Genomic DNA, 7987 nt, shown 5'->3' with positions numbered 1-7987 from the left:
TCTTTAGATAGTTCGATCAGGAACTGATTTCATGAACCCAATCCTCGAATCTCTTCATATCTAGAAAAGCACTAGATCCCTTCATGGTGACATCAGCTCCTGTGATTAGCAGAAAACCTTTTGTAAAATAAGCGCTTGATTGCATTGAATACCCCCTTTATCAAAATCTTATACATTGACCTTCCCCCCACTGCCTCTTTGGAGCAGTCTCTCAGAGCTATCTGAGGTGCTGTCTCCCGGGCTACAGTCCCCTTTTTGCCCCAGATAAAACTTAACTCACAACTCTTATGTTGTACACCTTTTACTTGACACCATACATAGAAAAGTGCTAAATTCTTTAACTTGAGATGTTGCCTTCTAGGTTTGAAGTCCAAAATAATTTCAACTTTTAGGTTGTGAATATTTTTAAGTCTACAGTTATAAAGTAGACACTTTCCAAAGTGGAATAAAAGAAGAAAAATCTCAACATTTGGAACACCGGCATTGATAACAGAAAGATCCATCTGACGAAGCAGTTGGAATGATCGTCACTCTTTTTTTCCACAAGATGTGGAATGGACATTGACAGTGGAGGATTGTTACAGGGAAGAGCCAATTTTGACTCCATGTTGGATCTGTTTCTTTGACTTTAACCTTTGCTTTCCATTGTTTTTGTTAAAATCATACATAATGGCCTGCCTCATAATCCTGCCACTCTGCCTGTTAAACTGAAGTGCCTTTATTCAGCTCACAGAGAGATAATCCGACCCTGCCCACCTGTGAATGGCTACAGAAAGAAGAAATTAATACATCCCCTCCCCAAGTGTGGCCATGTCAGGAGACATTTGCTAGATTAATGGCCTTTTTACTTCCTCACTTCCTCCTCCTCTCTATTCTGTAAAAGAACCTGGCATCCGGGTCCTGGCAAGATGGTTGTTTTGAGACATTAGTCTGCCATCTTCTCGGTCTGCTGGCTTTCTGAATAAAGTCATATTCCTTGTCTCAACACCTCACCTGTAGATTCATTGACCTGTTTTGCAGTGAGCAGAGTGAGCTCGAACTTGGTAACACTTCCAAAGGGTCTTCTGCCCTTGCTGATTTTTCAAAGTGCAAATGCTTCTCCCTCCTTCTCTTGAAAGATATTAAAATAATGACTTTCCCCTATAACTGTGTGCAGCACCCAGGAGCTATAATAGGGAAGAGCCTTGTATCCTTTGACAAATCAATTACCTAAGGCATATTGCCTATTAACTAAATTACACATAATGGCCCATCTCTGGGAACCCTGCCTCCCAGGTAAAGAGCATGAAGCTAAAATACTTTTGTGTAACTCTCACAAAATATCCCAACTAGGCCCATCTGTGAAAGGCTGTAGGCAGGAAGAAATTAACACATCCCCTCCAGAGGCTGGCCACAACCAGAACTTTCCCCCTCCCCTTTCAGTTTAAGAAGCTTGAATTCTAACTCTGGAAAGATGATTCTTTGGGACAGTAGCCCACTGTCTTCTCAGTCTGTTGGCTTTCTGAGAAAAGTTGCTAATCCTTACTGTCAATTTACTGGCCTGTTGTGCAGCAAGCAGTTCAAGCTTGGACTCAGAGCCACCCTCTCAAGCTGAGGGGCTTACCTTCCATATCTTCTCTATTTTTTATATTCCTCCTGTATGGTCAGGCCACTCAAGATGACTGTTCTCTCGCTTTCTGTACATCCCCTTTCCAACCAGTGCCTGCTTCACGTATAACCTAACACAAGACTGACCTTCCTACATACTTGCCCCAGGCTTCAGCTAGTGATTGTTCTTACTAAAGGATTGGTGAGGGGCATGCCCCTTTACTGGTTTCCCTGGCAACTAATGAGCCCATCTGTTGTCAATTCCCCTATAACTGGCAATCTTCCCTGTTCCCCCCATTCCCCAGGAGAGAAGTCTGCCACCATTTCCTGCTCTCTGTCAGCTGCACATGGTAGGGTGTTACTTCGGACCTGGAAGCGCCCCAATCTGTTAAACCACTGATGGCTCTGTTGCTGACTCTTGGCTCTTCTGTCTTGAAGCTGGCCAAGCACAACTCTTAGGCCTTTGGGATACAACCCAACACCTTTTTTATTTAATTTTTCTTCTTCCCCTTAGTGTGTGTGCTAAGTTGCTTCAGTCGTATCCGACTTTGTGCGACCCTATGAACTGTAGCCCACTAGGCTCCTCTGTCCATGAGATTCTCCAGGAAGAATACTGGATTGAGTTGCCAGGCCCTCCTCCAGGGAATCATCCACACCCAGGGATAGAACCCATGTCTCTTATGTCTCCTGCATTGGCAGGTGGGTTCTTTACCACTGGGGCCACCTGGAAAGCTGTGTCTCCCCTTAGTACTCCTTCCAAAAACAATTTACACTTATGGACCTTGTTTCACATTCCTTATGTTATGAGTGATTCTAGCTGCAAACAAGGTGATTAACACTGGCTGAAATATTTCTGTCATAATAATAAGTGCACAATGAGTATCTGGCACCAGCAACATCAGAGACCCATATCTTTCCCTCAGTCCACTTGGTCAAACAGAGTAGGATCCTGTGGGGCCCTCCCAGGTACAAATCCTTTCTCTATTCCCCGTTTCTTGTTTGTAGGAAATAGACTTCATTCAGCCTCCTTGGCCTGGTATCCTTGAGCCCCAAAACACTGATTCAAACAGTAGTTAAGGCAGGGAGCTGGTTTTAGAAAAGGCAGAGGAACCAGAGATCAAATTGCCAACATCCTCTGGATCACTGGAAAAGCAAGAGAGTTCCAGAAAAACATCTATTTCTGCTTTATTAACGATGCCAAAGCCTTTGACTGTGTCAGTCAGTCAGTCAGTTCAGTCGCTCAGTCGTGTCCGACTCTTTGCGACCCCATGAATCGCAGTACGCCAAGCCTCCCTGTCCATCACCAACTCCCAGAGTTCACTCAGACTCACTTCCATCGAGTCAGTGATGCCATCCAGCCATCTCATCCTTGGTTGTCCCCTTCTCCTCCTGCCCCCAATCCCTCCCAGCATCAGAGTCTTTTCCAATGAGTCAACTCTTCGCATGAGGTGGCCAAAGTACTGGAGTTTCAGCTTTAGCATCATTCCTTCCAAAGAAATCCCAGGGCTGATCTCCTTTAGAATGGACTGGTTGGATCTCCTTGCAGTCCAAGGGACTCTCAAGAGTCTTCTCCAACACCACAGTTCAAAAGCATCAATTCTTCAGTGCTTAGCCTTCTTCACAGTCCAACTTTCACATCCATACATGACTAGTGGAAAAACCATAGCCTTGACTAGATGGACCTTAGTCGGCAAAGTAATGTATCTGCTTTTGAATATGCTATCTAGGTTGGTCATAACTTTCCTTCCAAGGAGTAAGCATCTTTTAATTTCATGGCTGCAGTCACCATCTGCAGTGATTTTGGAGCTCAAAAAAATAAAGTCTGACACTGACTGTGTGCAATACCACAAACTGTGGCAAATTCTGAAAGAGATGGGAATACCAGACCACCTGACCTGCCTCTTGAGAAACCTATATGCAGGTCAGGAAGATACAGTTAGAAGTGGACATGGAACAACAGACTGGTTCCAAACTGGGAAAGGAGTACATCATGGCTACATATTGTCACCCTGCTTATTTAACTTATATGCAGAGTACATCATGAGAAACTGGGCTGGAAGAAGCCCAAGCTGGAATCAAGATTGCCAGGAGCACCACTGTTATGGCAGAAAGTGAAGAGGAACTGAAAAGCCTCTTGATGAAAGTGAAAGAGGAGAGTGAAAAAGTTGGCTTAAAGCTCAACATTCAGAAAACGAAGATCATTGCATCCCTTCATGGGAAATAGATGGGAAAACAGTGGAAACAGTGTCAGACTTAATTTTGGGGGGCTCTAAAATCACTGCAGATGGTGATTGCAGCCATGAAATTAAAAGACGCTTACTCCTTGGAAGGAAAGTTATGACCAACCTAGACAGCATATTCAAAAGCAGAGACATTACTTTGCCAACAAAGGTCCATCTAGTCAAGGCTATGGTTTTTCCAGTAGTCATGTATGGATGTGAAAGTTGGACTGTGAAGAAAGCTGAGCGCCGAAGAATTGATGCTTTTGAACTGTGGTGTTGGAGAAGACTTTTGAGAATCCCTTGGACTGCAAGGAGATCCAACCAGTCCATCCTAAAGGAGATCAGTCCTGGGTGTTCATTGGAAGGAGTGATGTTGAAGCTGAAACTCTAATACTTTGGCCACCTCATGCAGAGTTGGCTCATTGGAAAAGACCCTGATGTTGGGAGGGATTGGGGGCAGGAGGAGAAGGTGATGACAGAGGATGAGATGGCTGGATGGCATCACCAACTTGATGGACATGAGTCTGGGTAAACTCTGGGAGTTGGTGATGGACAGGGAGGCCTGGCGTGGTGTGATTCATGGGGTCGCAAAGAGTCGGACACGACTGAGCAACTGAACTGAACTGAACTGACTGAGGTCAGTCATACATCTCTGTAACATCAATGCCACAGAGCTCAGCAAACTCATGGGTCTCTTGGCATGTTCCAGCTTCCCTGGCTATTATGGTGGCCATGTGATTTCTTTCAGCCAGTGAAATATGAGAAATTAATGTCACTTCTGGGCTTAGGTGGTGTGAATCTGGTGCCTTCATTCCACTTTCTCCTCCATTTCACCTGGACAATCTGAGGGGGACTTAGACTACAAGATGCTGGGCCCTGAAGATAGAAGCAGCCTGAGTTCCTGATTCACCAATTAGAAGAGAGCCACCCGTGCATATCACAGTGTGACGTGGACAAATTTCCTTAGAGGGCTTAGTGGTTTCTGCAGCACAGCCTAGCTCATCCTGACTAATACTTTCTCTAAGTTGGCTTTTTTTTCAATGATAAAAAATTAATTAGTAAACTAATGCTGGCACCATTTGCTGAAAAGACTTTTCCCCTTAAATTGTTCTGATGACTCTATTGGGAGCTCATGATGGTAGGAGCGTGTATCTGTGACTGGGTTCTGCTGCATGTCCCATGGATCCATCTGTTGGTCCCAGTGCCGGCACCACAGTCTCCATACCGTAGCTCTGCGAAATAAAAGTCATATTTTTATGGCAAGACCAGAGATATTTAAACAAAAAATCTCCTCTGCCCTTTGGCCTACCTTCTCCCCTCACTGTGCATTGTGCGTCTGCAGTAGGCATCACGCAAACCTCCTCCATCAGCAGGAATACCGGCTCAGCTACAAAGAGCAACATTCTCCCAGCATCAACTAGACAACTCCTGAAGAGACGGCACTCCTTCTCCACCTCGTATGGGGTCACGTGACTCACTAGCATGACACTTAGATCTGGATCATGTGAACTGTCAATCATACATCATTTAGGGGTCTTCCCTGGTGGTGCGGTTCAGTTGGTAAAGAATCTGCCTGCAGCACAGGAGATTTTATCCCTGGATTGGGAAGATCCTTTGGAGAAGGAAATGGCAACCCACTCCAGTATTCTTGTCTAGAAAATGCCACGGACAGAGGAGTCTGGCAGGCTACAGTCTATGGGGTCGCAAGAGTCGGACACGACTTAGTGACTGAACTGCTGGCGGTGCAGTGGTTAAGAATCCACCTTGCAATGCAAGCGCCATGGGTTTGGTCCCTGGTCAGGGAACTAAGATCCCACATGCAGTGGAGCAACTAAGTCAGAGCACTGGAACTACTGAGCCCGAGAGCCAGGACTAGAAAGTCTCTGTGCCACAAGCAGAAGACCCCGCGTGACGGAATTGAGATTCTGCATGCCGCAGCTGAGACCCGATGCAGCCGAATAAACTGGCTAGTTAATAAGTATTTTAAAAATATGCCATTGGATATATGGCCCTCTGTCTCAAAAACTTATATAACTGTGCCTTGACATCTAACAGATGGCTCTCAGAGCTTTCTGAGATGCTCTTCCTGGGTTATAATCCTCAAATTTGGCTCAAAAAAAATTTCCATTTCTTTCATATATCAAGAGATTAATTTTTCATCAACATCTCATAGTAGATTTTGACGTCAGGCTGTGTAAATCCTTTAATTTTGTTCTTTTTCAAGTTTGCTTTTGAAAAAAAAATTATTTGGCTGAGCTTGGTCTTAGTTGTGGGTTGCAGGGTCTTTGATCTTCTTTGCAGCATGCAGGATCTATTTCCCTGATTAGGGATGGAACCCCAGGCTCCCTGCCTTGGGAGTGCAGGGTCTTAGCCACTGGACCACTAGGGGAAGTCCCTCGTGTAAAATTTAGATTCAACTGGTCAATTTTTTTGTAATGTGTTTGTCTGATTTTGGTACCAGAGTAATGCTGGCCTCATGAAATGATCTGGGAACTGTTCTCACCTATTTTCTGGAAGATCGTTAAGACTGATGTTATTCCTCCCCCAAATGTTTGATAGAATTCACCAATGAAGCCATCTGATCCTAGAGATTTTTTATGGACTATTTTTGTCAAATTTAAATTATGTAATAAATATAGGACTATTTCAATTTTAAATTTCATCTTGGTTTACGTTTTAAATAAAATCTTTATTGAGACATCACTCACATATCAAAAAGCGTACAGTTTTGAAGTGTATAATTCACTAGAGTTTTTTTTGTTGTTGTTATTACATTGACAAAATTATGTAACTATCACCAAAATCTAATTCTAGAATAAAGTTAGGTCCCATTGAGTTTCTTGCTTTACTCTGCACTGCCCTCTGCTGTCTTCATCCTCTGGGTATCTCTGGGGTGGAGCCTCACCTAGTTCAACCTCAGTTGGGGATGGCTGCATCTGATGACTCAAAATTTTCACCATTGTTTGTCTGAGAATGACCAGGAAAATAAGTATTGGTTTGAGGGTTACAAATAAGTTTTATTATGTGAGTGAATTTGGAAACACGGAGTATAAAGAGGATTGACTCTTTTCAATGGAAGCTCAGGGCTTCCCTTGTGGCTCAGCTGGTAAAGAATCCACCTGCAAAAAAGAATCTGCCTGCAATGTAGGTAGACCTGGGTTCAATCCCTGGGTTGGGAAAATCCCCTGGAGAAGGGAACAGCTACCCACTCCAATACTATGGCCTGGAGAATTCCATGGATTGTATAGTCCATGGGGTCGCAAAGAGTTGGACAGGACTGAGCGACTTTCACTTCACTTCACTTCACTTCAAAGAAAGCTCATACGCGTCAGCGGTTACATCCTATACACCCTGGTTCTCTCCAGCCTCGAGAGCTGGTTCATTTTGCAGATCATCATTCCTCTGGCATGCAGTGATGTGGGATGGACTGATGCTTAGTAAACAGTTTTCCAAAAAAATGTCAGATGGAGGGCTAAGTACACACAATTTAATTCTGAACCTTAATTACCAAACTTTTAACTTTTTCTGATTATACATAGTGTATGTCTATCATACAACATATTTTGATACTGGTAAAATATCAAAAAATAGGAAGAGAAAACAAGTCAACCCTCAAGGAAATCAACCCTGAATATTCATTGGAAGGACTGATGCTGAAGTTACAATACTTTGGCCACCTGATGTGAAGAGCCGACTCATTGGAAAAGACGCTGATGCTGGGAAAGATTGAAGGCAAAGGAGAAGCGGGTGGCAGAGGATGAAACAGATGCATCACCAACTTGATGGATGGGAATCTGAGCACACTTTGGGAGATAGTGAAAGACAGGGGAACCTGGCATGCTCAGTCCATGGGGTCACAGAGCGGGACATGACTGAGCGACTGAACAACAAAGGAAGAGGAAAAGAGCATCTTTACCAATTTCGCATTTTTTTCAGGAACAATCACATATAAACATTTTTGTGTTTTCTTTGAGGCTTTTTTCTGTCTGAACAATACATGGACCACCCATTCTGGCAGACCATGCTACAGCCTCGGGATGCCTGCCAGTCCCACCACTCCTTGGAGGTGGTTCGGGGGCTTGGGGGTGACTGTTCCTCTGGACCCGGTAAGAGAGGAGTCTGTACCTCTGAGGTGGCCCTCGCCCAGGGATCCAGGCCTGAGGTGGCTCCAGCCAGGG

Source organism: Capricornis sumatraensis, chromosome 8 (genome assembly GCF_032405125.1).
Source record: "Capricornis sumatraensis isolate serow.1 chromosome 8, serow.2, whole genome shotgun sequence".
Classification (NCBI taxonomy): Eukaryota; Metazoa; Chordata; class Mammalia; order Artiodactyla; family Bovidae; genus Capricornis; species Capricornis sumatraensis.
Note: the sequence above shows the minus strand (reverse complement) of the source record.